The following is a 14026-nucleotide window of genomic DNA, read 5'->3' as shown; positions in this document are numbered from 1 at the left end:
GAGTTGGGAGCCTGGAAGCTCAGAGGGGTCTGGGGGCTTGCAGCATTGGCATCACTGGGAAGCTTGCCAGAAATGTAGGCGCTCCAGTTCCACTGTAGTCCTGCTAAATCACAATTCGCCTTTTACAAGAATCATGTGAATATTTCCAGGCTGAGAAGCACTACACTACAGAATAACCCAAGCACACTGGCATATTGCATTTGCAGCTCTTATACAGCAGTCTAGTGTCTCAAAGGCCAAGTCTCTAGTGACCTGAGAACTACTTATTATAACCAAATTTTCCAGAACTGCCAACTGTGCCATCCACCCACTTGTCCTAGTTCTGTCTCCTATTCCAACTCCAAGGGAAAGATCAAGACGCAGCTGCCATCGCCTCCAGAGAGAGGCAATGCTCTGTTTCTGCTCAATTCCTTAGCATGGATCTGCTTTCATATAGAAAGAAACCTGAAGTCATTAGACCCTTCTCCTGGTTAATCACTCTCCAAAACATCTTCTATACGGGGTCCACTCTGATCCCCAGATCATTTTCTGGAATCTACTTTTCGCACGTCAATCCCTTTTCTAAGCCTGCATGCCAGGGGAAGTGGAATGGTTTGGTGGACAAGATTGGCAGGTGAGGGAAAGCTGGATTCTCCTCTGTTAAGGCCAGATGTTGTGTGACTGGGAATCTCCCACTTCCATTTCCTCACTCCTATCTGAGAAATGGGGAGAAGGACTAGATTAGGAATCACTAAATTGTGGTTTGGCAGATAACAGAAAGGAAGTTCAATAGCCCAGGTGAAATAAGAAGGAGTAGTGGGGGCTGTGGCAAATTAGAGAATACCATGCCTTGATTAAAAAAGGCAGCCCCACTCAGCATAGGCTATTGTTGTCATGGGAAATATAGGTCCAGTGTTGGCATATATGCTAATTTTTCAAGATGGGAATCAAATTTTGCCCAGTGAAATATCCTATGGTGTTTAAACATTGGCATCTGGTTAAAACATAAACAAACAGCACTGAGTGGGCCAAATTAAGATCAGGTGCAGGCCAGATCTGCCCATGGGCTGCCAGTTTGCGATGCCTGACGTGGATGCCGCCTCACGTTACTCAGAAGTTCAGGATTCCATCCCACGTGCAGCTCTTCAAAACGCTGCTGTTAAGGGCGGCGGAATCCGTGCGTTCTGACGCCCCGCCGCTTCTCCTGATCGCGGTCCTGGGCCCCACCCATGCCCTTGCTCAGCCCTCTCCGGGAGAGGACTGTACGCCGGGACTCAGCCCTGTCCCTGGTGGCCGGGATGGGTCGCATGGCTTCTTCACACCCTCCCTACCTGCTCGCCTGCTCTCCCAGCAGAGCCGCAGCGATGACTCAGCCTCTGGCTGCCCGAGCCGGGAAGGGAGGAGCAGGGGCGGGGGAGGGGAGAGGGGAGGGCAGGGCTGGGCCCACGTAGAGGGGAGGGGAGAGAGGAGGCCGGAGGATCCAGGGGAAAGGGAGGAAGGCGGAGCAGTGGGGGAGGAGGGGGGTGGAAGAGGAGGGGGTGGGGGAGGAGGGCTGCTCCTGGGAAAACCGAAGGTTCAGCCCCCACCTTCTCCCCGCGGCCCGCTGACTTAGGGATGGGCGGGGTCCCTCGAGCAGAAGAGAGGAGCGGGTGGCGAGGGGGCGAGGCACCGAAAGGAAGGTCGTGAGCTCCCGGCATTCGTCCCCCATCCCTGAGTGTCCTTGTTGACACGCGGTTCCCAGCCACGCCTGCGGACCACCCCGGCTGCGGTTGGATTAGTGCTGGGAAAGACACCTTTAGACATGGCCCCTTCGTGAGCACCTCCCTCCCTGTGGAGGCCTTGCGGGACGGCAGTCAGAAAAGGACAGCGATGAGGGAGATGGAGCCCTGCAGACTTAGGGCGGAGAGAAAACCCGCACCGCCTGCCTGCAAGTCGAAATTTAAAGGCAGAAATGACCTACTGGAGCATTTTGCTGGGCTACACAGTAGCTATAAGGCAAGGATGAATTTGGAAGGTGGCCCCAGGAAGTTTCCTTAGCAATTTTTTTTAATGATATGGATTGACGAATGAATGAAATATGTCACAGGAGCATATCTGTGTGTGTAGACAAGACAGGTTTTTTTTAAATGTCGTTTTGTATGTCTGTGTGCTGTTTGCGAGGATGTATATAGGAATCTGTATGTGTATCTTGAATGATGTATGCATATGTATCTTATGGATATAAGCACATTGATAGCTGGATATGTGTGCACACTGTATGAGTATGTGTGCTCAGACGGCATCTCTGTGTATATGTACAGGTGTTTTTATATGCCTGTTAGACAGGTGTTTAAGATCTATGGGCTTTCCTTGGTTTGTATTTAAATATGTGAATGGACATGAATTTGTGGGTTTGTGAATGTGACTACATATATTCATACTTGGGTATGTATTGCTGTTGTGTGCCAGTGTTGTGAGTGTGTGTGTGTATGGGATTGAATTATGATTGTGTATATGTGTTAATGAGTGTATGGGAATATATTTGTGAGTCTGTGAAGAGGGCCAGAGTGTGCTTTAAGGTTGCTTATGTGTTTAGATAAGAACACATGTATATTTTCCTGTCTATGTGGATGTGACTAATGAGTCTGGGTGTGTCTCTGTAGCCATCCTATTCGGTCAGTCTGTGATAATCAGTCTGTGATTCTTAAGGGTTAGGCTGATTTAGATGCTTCTTGGAGGAGGAGGTCCTCAGAGGGTGGGGACTGTGGAGGTAGGAAAAGCCCCTGGTGTGCTGGCCCAGTGGCCTTCCAGAGCCGTTGGGGGCAGGGTGAGCAATGTAGGCTGAAGCTAGACAGTGGCCTCAAATGCCAGAACAGGGCTTCCTCCTGGTCCTCAGGACCTCCTCTGCCTCCTCCACCCTCTCAGGACCACCTTGTTGTCTACCTTGTCAGTGCTCTTCTGCAGGGGTATGCACTCGGTCATTAACAACAGTGACATTATATCAACAGACATTTCTTCAAAGAACACATACAGATGTCCAAAAAGCACATGAGAAGATGCTGCTGCTGCTGCTGCTAAGTCGCTTCAGTCGTGTCCGACTCTGTGCGACCCCATAGACGGCAGCCCACCAGGCTCCCCCATCCCTGGGATTCTCCAAGCAAGAACATGGGAGTGGGTTGCCATTTCCCTCTCCAAAAAGATGCTAGGCATTGCTAATTATTGGAGAATGGCAAATCAAAACTACAATGAGGTATCACTTCACACCAGGCAGAATGGCCATCATCAAAAATTATACAAACAATAAATGCTGGAGAGGGTAGAGAAAAGAGAACCCTCCTACATTGCTGGTGGGAATGTAAATTGGTGCAGCCACTATGGAGAACAGCGTGGAGGTTCTTTAAAAAACGATAAATAGAGCTACTATATGATCCTGTCATCCCTCCTGGACATATATTTCAAAAAGATAACATGCACCCCAACATTCATTGCAGCACTATTTACGGTCACCAGGACATGGAAGCAACCTAAATGTCCATTGCCAGAGGAAAAAAGAAGAAGTAGTACCTGTATACAATGGAGTATTATTCAGCCATAAAAAAGAATGAAATACTGCCATTGGCAACAATGTATTTGGACCCAGAGATTATACTGAGTGCAGTAAGTCAGGGGAAACCAAATATCATACATCACTCATATGTGGAATCTAATTTAAAAAAAGACACAAATGAACTTATTTACAAAACAGAATTACAGATACTGAAAGCAAACTTGTGGTGACCAAAGAGGAAAGATAGGGGTGATGGATAAATTAGGAGATGGAGTAATATACACACACTACTGCATAAGATAGGTAACCAACAAGGACCTACTATATAGCACAGGGAACTCAATATTCTGTGATAATCTATATGAGAACAAAATCTGAAAAAGAATGAATATAACTAAATCGCTTTGCTGTACACCTGAAACCAACACAACATTGTGAATCAACTATACTCCAACGGCTTCCCCGGTGGTCAGTAGTTAAGGCTTCCTGTTTCCACTGCAGGGGACATGGGTTCAATCCCTGGTGGGGGAACTAAGACCTTGCATGCTACATGACACGGCCAAAAACAAAACAAAATTGTACTCCAATAAAGTTAAAAATAAATAACAATAACAGCAATATTATGGAATACTTACTGTGTGCCTACCGCCTGAAAGCAGTGAACTGATATTGGTTCAAATTAGTATCCCCAGTTTTACAGTGTGGGCCACTGAGGAGGTGAAGTGCCTGTTCCTGGTTACACAGCTACTCAGGGTGCCTCAGAGTCCAGGGGCTACAGACCCCTTAACTGCTAGACCAGGCAGGGTCTCACAGCCTTGGTGTGATTGACACTTGTGGTCAGCAGTTCAGTGTTACAGGGCTGCCCTGTTGGCTGTGGGATCTTCAGCATCATCCTTGGTCTCCATATATGTGTGCTGCGCTTAGTCGCTCAGTCGTGTCCAACTCTGTGCAACCCCATGGACTGTAGCCTGCCAGGCTCCTCTGTCCATGGAATTCTCTAGGCAAGAATACTGGAGTGGGTTGCCATTACAGACTCCAGGGGATCTTCCTGAGCGATGCATTGAACCCGGGTCTCCTGCGTCTCCTTCATTGGCAGGTGGGTTCTTCACTACTGAGTCACCTGGGAAGCCCTTAGTGACATCTATATATCAGATGTCAGCAGCGCCTCCCTTTCCAGTTGTGACAACCAAAATGCCTCTGCTGCTGCTAAGTCGCTTCAGTCGTGTCCGACTCTGTGCGACCCCATAGACAGAAGCCCACCAGGCTTCCCGTCCCTGGGATTCTCCAGGCAAGAACACTGGAGTGGGTTGCCATTACAGACTCCAGGGGATCTTCCTGAGCGATGCATTGAACCCGGGTCTCCTGCGTCTCCTTCATTGGCAGGTGGGTTCTTCACTACTGAGTCACCTGGGAAGCCCTTAGTGACATCTATATATCAGATGTCAGCAGCGCCTCCCTTTCCAGTTGTGACAACCAAAATGCCTCTGCTGCTGCTAAGTCGCTTCAGTCGTGTCCGACTCTGTGCGACCCCATAGACAGAAGCCCACCAGGCTTCCCGTCCCTGGGATTCTCCAGGCAAGAACACTGGAGTGGGTTGCCATTCCCTTCTCCAATGCATGAAAGTGAAAAGTGAAAGGGAAGTTGCTCAGTCGTATCCAACTCTTCGCGACCCAATGGACTGTAGCCCACCAGGCTCCTCCGCCCATGGGATTTTCCAGGCAAGAGTACTGGAGTGGGGTGCCATTGCCTCTAGGTACTTCGGTACTTCCAAATGTCTCCTGGGGACAAAATCACCCCTGATTGGGAACCAGTGCACTAGACTATCCTGCCTTCCTCAATAAATGCTTTCTGAGAGGCTGATCTGCACCCTGTCTGCTGGCTTCAGTGGTTCCTTTTCTTTCACAATGATCTTCACTTCCACTTAGGTAGCCCCTTGCCTCTGTCGCAAACAGAAGGTTAACTAGCTAGGCCACCTTGTCCAGCAGCTCAACCTCTCTAAACCTCAATCACAGAAAGCATAGGGCTTAGCACCTTGTAGATACCACTATAGCTCTTATTATTTTTTAAAAATAATTTTATTTATTTTTGGCCACGCTGGGTCTTCATTGCTGTGTGGGCTTTCTTCTAGTTGTAGCGAGCGGGGACTGCTCTCTAGTTTCGGTGCACAGGTTTCTCAGTGCCGTGGCCTCTCCTGTTGCAGAACACGGGCTCGAGGGCATGCTTAGTTGCCCTATTGCACATGGGATCTTCCCTGATCAGGGATCAAACCCGTGTCTCTTGTATTGGCAGGCGGATTCTTTTCCACTGTATGTGCTGCGCTTAGTCATGTCCGACTCTTTGCAGCATCAGGGACTATAGCCCGCCAGGCTCCTCTGTCCATGGGGATTCTCCAGGCAAGAATACTGGAGTGGGTTGCCATACCCTCCTCCAGGGGATCTTCCCAACCCAGGGATCGAACCCAGGTCTCCCGCATTGTATAGCTCTTATTATTATCATCCGAGTCACAGGGCTTCCCTGGGGTCAGAGCCAGGAATAAGAGGGCCCCATGCCAGCTGACTGTCTCTGCCCCAAGCTGGGGACAATGCTGGTTCTGGGTGTTTGTTTTCCTGGTTCAGTGAGAAAGACATGGTGCTTCAGAGTTGGGCCAAAGCTGGCTCCATGTGATGCTATCATATTTATGCCATTTTGTCTTTGCAATAAAACAGCCTGACTTTTTCCACCAGTAGAACCTGATTTTCGGGAGCACACACTGCTTTGTGGCCATAGCAGGTAGTCAGAGGGATAAGGCGGAGCCATGAGTAGGACTATCCCATGTCCGGGTTGGGACTCCGGCTACAAACAAGACACAGGTGGTAACACCTGCAGAGGCCTTCCACTTCCAGAGTCATGCCTGACTCTGCCACTCAGGAAACTCTCTTCGCCTCTTAACTCTGTGTTCCTTTGCTGCATCATCTTTCCTGTTCTCCAATCCCTACAGTGTTTCTGATATTTACAGGGCCCTACACCCAATTCTCTTGGGAGGCTGCAGAGCCAGTGGTCAAGGGTGAGGGTTCTGATGCCTCGTTGCCTGAACCTGCATGATCTTGAGCAAGGCACTTCACTCTCTGTGCCTTAGCTTCCTCATTTTGAAAACTGGGATCCATGTGGACTCACTCCCCTGGTGGTCCAGTGATTACAACTCCACGCTTCCAACACAGGGAGCTTGGGTTTGATCCTTGGTTGGGGAACTAAGATCCTACATGCTGCACAGTGCAGCCAATAAATAAAATGAGGATCCTAGAGAGGCCCCGTCTGGAAAGATGAAATGAGATAGAGCATATAAAGGATGCAATGGTGTGGGCGGTCACTGACCTAGAGCCAGACATCCTGGAATGTGAAGTCAAGTGGGCCTTAGGAAGCATCATTAGGAACAAAGCTAGTGGAGGTGATGGAATTCCAGTTGAGCTCTTTCAAATCCTGAAACATGGTGTCGTGAAAGTGTTGCACTCAATATGCCAGCAAATTTGGAAAACTCAGCAGTGGCCACAGGACTGGAAAAGGTCAGTTTTCATTCCAATCCCAAGGAAAGGCAATGCCAAATAATGCTCAAACTACCGCACAATTGCACTCATCTCCCACGCTAGTAAAGTAATGCTCAAAATTCTCCAAGCCAGGCTTCAGCAATACATGAACCGTGAACTTCCTGATGTTCAAGCTGGTTTTAGAAAAGGCAGAGGAACCAGAGATCAAATTGCTAACATCCGCTGGATCATGGAAAAAGCAAGAGAGTTCCAGAAAAACATCTATTTCTGCTTTATTGACTATGCCAAAGCCTTTGACTGTGTGGATCACAATAAACTGTGGAAAATTCTGAAAGAGATGGGAATACCAGACCACCTGACCTGCCTCTTGAGAAATCTGTATGCAGGTCAGGAAGCAACAGTTAGAACTGGACATGGAACAACAGACTGGTTCCAAATAGGAAAAGGAGTATGTCAAGGCTGTATATTGTCACCCTGCTTATTTAACTTATATGCAGAGTACATCATGAGAAATGCTGGACTGGAAGAAGCACAAGCTGGAATCAAGATTGCTGGGAGAAATATCAATAACCTGAGATATGCAGATGACACTGCCCTTATGGCAGAAAGTGAAGAGGAACTAAAAAGTCTCTTGATGAAAGTGAAAGTGGAGAGTGAAAAAGTTGGCTTAAAGCTCAACATTCAGAAAACGAAGATCATGGCATCAGGTCCCATCACTTCATGGGAAATAGATGGGGAAACTGTGGAAACAGTGTCAGACTTTATTTTTGGGGGCTCCAAAATCACTGCAGATGGTGACTGCAGCCATGAAATTAAAAGACGCTTACTCCTTGGAAGGAAAGTTATGACCAACCTAGATAGCATATTCAAAAGCAGAGACATTACTTTGCCAACAAAGGTTTGTCTAGTCAAGGCTATGGTTTTTCCTGTGGTCATGTATGGATGTGAGAGTTGGACTGTGAAGAAGGCTGAGCACCGAAGAATTGATGCTTTTGAACTGTGGTGTTGGAGAAGACTCTTGAGAGCCCCTTGGACTGCAAGGAGATGCAACCAGTCCAATGTGAAGGAGATCAGCCCTGGGTGTTCTTTGGAAGGAATGATGCTAAAGCTGAAACTCCAGTACTTTGGCCATTTCATGGGAAGAGTTGACTTATTGGAAAAGACTCTGATGCTGGGAGGGATTGGGGGCAGGAGGAGAAGGGGACGACAGAGGATGAGATGGCTGGATGGCATCACTGACTTGATGGACGTGAGTCTGAGTGAACTCTGGGGGTTGGTGATGGACAGGGAGGCCTGGCGGGCTGTGATTCATGGGGTCTCGAAGAGTCGGACACGACTGAGCAACTGAACTGAACTGAACTGAGGCATGTAGTAAGCCCTTAAATAAATAGCAGCTCCCATTACTGTTGTTATTCTTCATTAACCATGAAATACAAATGCACTCTTACTCATTACCAGGCACTTAATCTGCCCAGGATTCTCTTCTCATTTGATCCCTTCAGCAGCTCTACAGGAAGGTACTATTGTTAGTCTCAGCAGGGAAGAGGAAGTTCAGGTTCAATGATGTTAAGTGACTGACCCAAGGCGACTGAACTAATATGAACCAGAACCAAAGTGTTGTTACTGCAAAACCTGTCTACACTGAGCTTCTCCACCCAAAGCAGATTTCACCCTAGGAAGGAAGGGCTCCTCTCTAGCTAGGGGACCCCTGAAAATCTGAGAGGGCTCGAGAAGAAGGCAGTGAGGGGCTGGACAAAAGGAGGGGTTTGGCTCGAAATGGGTGAAGTTTCCCTTTTCAGCGTTTGATGAAGTCATCTAACAGAGTGGGGCTGTGGTCTCATGACCTCCAAGTGGTGTTGCCAAGTTTTTCCTTGGGTGTAAAGTTTATTTTTATTACAAGCCAGCGTGTATACTGTTCCAGTGCTTTTTGTTTGAATTGGATTGTAGGGAAGTACAGAAGGGTGTTAACTCACAGGAGGGAGGGGAGCACCATTTTAGAGCTGGTGCCAGAGAAAGGTGGTGTGTTTACCAGGAGCTATGAGATTGAGGCCAGGTGAGTATATAAGCGAGGACGGCCTTGTGGAAGGGTTAGTTCTTCCAACGCACGTGCCAAAGGGGACAGAGAAGGCCACGCGATAACCATTTTGTTTTCTTTTAAAGATATTCAAGGCATTGTTTTTCCTTATACTGTGATGGTGTATTTATTGCCATGTAGCAAATTACCCCAAAGCTTAGTGTCTTAAAACAAATATTATCTCACCATTCCTGCGGTTTAGGAACGCAGGAATGATTTAGCTGTGGAGGCTCTGGCTTTGGAGGCCTTCGTGAAGTTGCAGTCTAGATGTCAGCCAGGTCTCAAGTCATCTTGACTGGAACTGGGGGACCTGCTTCCAAGATGGCACACTCACATGGCAGTTGGCGGGCGGTTTCAGCTCTTCATCATGTGGACTTCTCCAGAGGGCTGCTTGAGTGTCCTCACACCATGAAGCAAGGGAGAGCAAGGTGGGAGCCACATTGTCCTTTATACCTAGCTCCAGAAGTTACTCGTCATTGTTTCCTGAATAACCTGTTGCTGACGCAAGTCAGCCCTGCTCGGTGTGGGAGGGCACCATACAAGGACATGAATACCAGGAGGTGAGGATCATGGGGCCATCTTGGAGGCAGCTATGATAGTGGTCATCACTGCCCATTTGTTTTTTAATTGCAGTATAATTGCTTTACAATGTTGTGTTAGTTTCTGCTGTACAATAAAATGAATCAGCCACATGTATGTATATAAATATATATCCCCTTCCTCTAGAACCTCCTTCCCACCCACCCCTACCGTACCCCTCTAGGTCATCACAGAGCACTGAGCTGAGCTCCCTGTGCTATATGGCAGCATCCCACTAGCTATCTGTTTTACACATAGTAGTGTATATAGCCTATTTGTTTACTACTGTATGGGAGACTCTGGATTTCAAATCAAATCCAGTATTCAAACTGGGCTGTGAATACCAAAAAGCTGACAGTGCCCATCCAATGGCTTCACTGTATCTGGACCTGCCTGTGAGGTCCTCCTGGGGGCATGGCTCCTCCAGCGTCCCAGGATGACTCCTTCAGAAGTAAAGCGGTATGATCCCGTGACACTGAAAATGTGTTATTTGCTCCAGGTGCCAGCAGGGTGCAGTGGTTAAGAAGTATGAACCCTGTAACCAGGCAGAACTGGATTTAAATCCTGACTCCCTTATTGATGATCTGGAAACTGGGCAGCTGGCTTAACTTCTGAGCCTCAGTGCCTTTATGTATAAAGGGGATTAAGACCAACTTCATAGGATCATTAGGGAGATGAAATTCTGGATGGCAGAGAGATGATAATAGGAGTCAGGTACTCTGCCAATGTTGACCCATAGGTTTATTATTAATAGTGATAATAATAAAGTGATAATACAAGTAATAATAGCTCACATTTATTGAGCACCTATTATTGTCAGTCTCTGAAGCTCAGAGCAGTTAAGAACGTTGCCTAAGACACACAGCTAGGAGAGCTGAGACTCAAACCCAAGTCTGTCTGTTTCCAACCAAACCACTGGAGAGCTTACTCTTTTCACCTGATAGTCTATAACGACGGACTCTACATGGTTTTACCTCTTTCCCTTTTCCACTCTTTTTGGCTGCTTAGTAGTATATATGCTTGCATGTATGCGGTCGCTTCAGTTATGGCTGATTCCTTGTGACCCTATGGTCTACAGGCCACCGGGTTCACCTGTCCATGCGATTCTCCAGGCAAGAATACTGGAGTGGGTTGCCATGCCCTCCTCCAGGGGATCTTCCCAATCCAGGGATCAGACCCATGTCTCCCGCGCTTCCTTTTTGGCTGCTTGGTAATACCTGGAGAATGTGATGGCACCGCACTCCAGTGTTCTTGCCTGGAGGGCCCCATGGGCGGAGGAGCCTGGTAGGCTGCCGTCCATGGGGTCGCTGGGAGTTGGACACGACTGAATGACTTCACTTTCACTTTTCACTTTGATGCATTGGAGAAGGTCATGGCAACCCACTCCAGTGTTCTTGCCTGGAGAATCCCAGGGACGGGGGAGCCTGGTGGGCTGCCGTCTATGGGGTCACACAGAGTCGGACACAACTGAAGCGACTTAGCAGCAGCAGCAGCAGTAATACCTGGACAGTGTGTAATCAGTTACACACTGTGTTCCCCCTGTTGTTGGATACTTAGTTTCTAATTCTTTGCTATTAACAATGAGGCTTCAATGAGCAGCTTTGCTGTCCAGGCTTTTGCCGAGCTCACCATATGCCAGGGCCCGCACCAGGTACTTGACGCATGTACTGTGTTCAACCCTCCACCAGCCCAAGGACATCAACTAGGAAATGAAACTTTAAGGCTATCGCCTAACACATAGTACTTTTTATAAGGATTGGGAATCCCTTGCTTTCTCAGTGCTGAAGTTCCTTATTCCAATAGGGCCCCCAGGGTGTACCTGTCTTTCCTCTGTAGCACATTCCTGGGAAACCAGAGGGCTGGAGTCTGCAAACCCAGGTTTATTCGAAGGACAGGCTCACAGCACCCTGTACTCCTCAGAGACAGCTCTGTAACAGCCAGGATAGGCCAGATTATGCTGCAGTGACAAACAAGCCCACAAGAGTGCCTTAAAACATCCATCATGGGTTGTGGCCAGCTCTATTTTGTGTTGTCCCCACTCCAGGCCCCAAGTCTATAGAGAAACCAACAACCTGAATTCTGCCACTAGCCCTTCCAGGAAGCAAGAGAGAAGGTAGTCACTTGCATACTGGCTCTTGAAGCTTTCACCTGGAAGGGTCTGCTTATTTCCTCTCATTTTTTTTTTTTTAACAAAGCAAGCATATGTACTTGCATATGTAACTCTGCAAAGGTGTACATCCTACTGTGTGCCCTGAGAAGGCAAAACGAGACTATCTGGTGAACAGCACAGACGACCACCAGGGGCCTTTCTTCTCCTGACCATTTAGAGTCAGACCATCAGAACCATGTTTTGGAACAACTGAGTCCACATCAGAAGTGCGCAAAGGATGTCTTAGCCTTCTGTCCTGGAAGAAAGACCCTTACCTCTCAACCCCTCCTACTCACACCCTGAAGCTGAGTTGGCCCTGACTCTCTGGGGCTCTAGGAGATAAGGAGAGAAGAGAAGGGTGGGTCTAGGGAGATGGACTGGGGTGACCATGGGTGGAGCTCTGTATTCTGAACTCTGTATCCTGTATCTGCTGTGGTGTGACCGTGTCTGTGCTTTGGGGCAGTAGAAAGGGCATTTGACTCCTGTGTGACCTTGGAAAGTCATGTGGGAACAACCGAAACACACCTCAAAGCAGAAGGGCTATACCAGCCAGGATACTAAGTACTAAGGAGAAATGATAAAGAGCGTTTATATTTATACAGATATACCTTGAAAACATGATGTTGAGTGGGAAACACAGCAAGTGGCAGAAGGATATGTGCAGTGTGATACCATTTACGTGACTTAGAAACGTATGCACTGAACGACACTACACATATTGTTCTCTGATGCAGGTGCTACAGATGACGGTGGTTGTGGGGGTCTGGAGTTTGGGAGACTCAGGGGCGGGGCTGAGACAGAGAATGAAGCGGACCAGTGGGGCTTCAACTCTATTTGTAATTTAAAATAAACATACAGGATAAACTGCTATGATAAACTTTTAATAGCTGTCGATTCTGAGTAGGAAGACTTGGATGCTTGTGATATTATTGTTTATATTTTATGTTCTTTTATATTTTATGTTTATATTTATGTTCTTAGGATGGAAAGGGGGAAAGCTTGCTGGTCTCCTAGGTCTTAGTTTCCTCCTCTCTAAAATAAGGTCATTGGGCTTCCCTAGTGGTCCAGTGGTTGGAAAACCACCAGCCAGTGCAGGAGACACAGGTTCAATCCTAAGCCCCTGCGCCACAGCTACTGAGCCCGTGCGCCTACAGCCACGCTCCACAATGAAGCCGCCACAATGAGAAGCCCGCTCACTGCAACCAGAGAGTAGCCCCTGCTCACCACAAGTAGAGAGTGCTGAAACAGACACCAGCATAGCTGGGGGAAAAGGTCGTTGATCTAGAACAGCGAGGGTGGTTATCACAGACTAGTGAAACCTCAGGAAAGAAAACTGGAGACAGGGATGTTCATTTTTTTAAAAAAGAATATATTTTATTTATTTTATTTGGTTACATTGGGTCTTAGTTTCAGCATGTGGGATCTAGTTCCCTGACCAGGGATAAAACCTGGGCCCCCTCCATTGGGAGCACAGAATCTTAGCCACTGGACCACCCGGGAAATCCCCCAGGGATGTTCATTTTTAATTTTGCCCACAACAGGTTTTAAGAAAACCAAAGTATCTATTATGATATGAGAGCTGAATATAATTTTATTCTTGTTTTCCAATAACTTATTAAGTAAAAGAAATACATACTCATTGTAAAACATTTGGAAAAGTTATTGTGAATAGATTAAGTTCCCCTATTCTCACCACCCAGAGGGATAATTGCTATTTTATATATATGTGTGTATGTGTGTGTGTTTATACTGTGTGTGGTGCTTCTAATTTATATACGACTTTTGTTCCTTTTTTCTTATTGTAAAATTAGTACATTAGTGGAGATTTTTAAAAAAGATAAATAGAGGAAAATGGCCGCTGCTGCTGCTAAGTCACTTCAGTCATGTCCGACTCTGTGCGACCCCATAGATGGCAGCCCACCAGGCTCCCCCGTCCCTAGGATTCTCCAGGCAAGAACACTGGAGTGGGTTGCCATTTCCTTCTCCAATGCATGAAAGTGAAAAGTTAAAGTGAAGTCGCTCAGTCGTGTCCAACTCTTAGCGACCCCATGGACTGAAGCCTACCAGGCTCCTCTGTCCATGGATTTTCCAGGCAAGAGTACTGGAGTGGGGTGCCATTGCCTTCTCCGGAAGAAAATGGAGATAATAACAAATTGAGCTTTTCACCCATAATTTATTTTTCTCATTTCACCTTGAAT

This window comes from Bos taurus, chromosome 7, assembly GCF_002263795.3.
Source record: "Bos taurus isolate L1 Dominette 01449 registration number 42190680 breed Hereford chromosome 7, ARS-UCD2.0, whole genome shotgun sequence".
Taxonomy (NCBI): Eukaryota; Metazoa; Chordata; class Mammalia; order Artiodactyla; family Bovidae; genus Bos; species Bos taurus.
This window is presented reverse-complemented; position numbering follows the sequence as displayed.